Raw genomic sequence first — 833 nt, 5'->3', positions numbered from 1 at the left:
AATAATATTATTTCGTGCGTGTAATTCATCTTTTTTGATTGCTCATAACCTGTTCTTTTTTGGTTGTTTGTTTAGGTATCTAAGAATGATGATGATTACACTCGGAGCAAGCCTTGTTGCGGCGCTGCAAGTGTTGCCCTCCTCCTCCCCAAGGGCAAGGTGAAGGAAGGTGCCTGTGTGGTTCTTCTGCAGCTCGTAGCGAGGATTGCTGTGTCCAACCTGCACAAGAATGCCAAGAAGTCCTTCTCGGAGACGTAAGCCATGGCGCATGTTTCTGCCATGATTTCCTTTGGTTGGATTTCGTGGATTTAGGTGTTGAAAAATTATGGGCTGTGGATGCAGGATTAAGGACATGTACCTGCACTACAACGAGAGATCTGGGCTGCTTCTTTGTGGCTTCCAAACTTGAAATGTTTGTTTGGAAGTTAGTTTAGTTTTTTGTTGTGGATTCACAGCTTCTCACATGTACCATCCTCTTAGACCTTTAGATTTCCAAAGAAACTAAATGAAGATATGGTGGTATGGTCTCAATGAAGCGTTCCATGCTTTATATTTTCTCTAAAATTTCTCCTGAAGAATCATGTATCTATGTTAGATCCGGTGAGAAAAAGGCGGCTTCCAAGCAGAGGATGCAGGAGTGTTGGCCACATTTGGTCTTTGACTTGGGTGTGTAAATATTCTCACAATACTTGGCTCCCTCTCAGCCTTTGCGCCATTGGCGCAACGAGTCATCTAGTTAAACTAAATATAAAGATTTCAGAATATGTTTTAAAATTTAGAAAATTCATAGAAAATAAACCGTAACCCGGATGAAAATACTCTGTACATGAAAG

General features: G+C 41.2%; 1 long non-coding RNA gene across 1 annotated transcript; it reads left to right on the top strand.

Annotated features, from left to right (window-relative positions):
* On the top strand, nt 1-531 carry LOC123091856 (uncharacterized). The gene is made up of 2 exons (XR_006443608.1): nt 1-254; nt 343-531. It is a non-coding gene; the product is annotated as an uncharacterized lncRNA (long non-coding RNA).
* Nucleotides 532-833: the final 302 nt, after the last annotated feature.

The sequence above is a fragment of the Triticum aestivum genome, chromosome 4B (assembly GCF_018294505.1).
Source record: "Triticum aestivum cultivar Chinese Spring chromosome 4B, IWGSC CS RefSeq v2.1, whole genome shotgun sequence".
NCBI classification, from domain to species: Eukaryota; Viridiplantae; Streptophyta; class Magnoliopsida; order Poales; family Poaceae; genus Triticum; species Triticum aestivum.
This window is presented reverse-complemented; position numbering and strand designations above follow the sequence as displayed.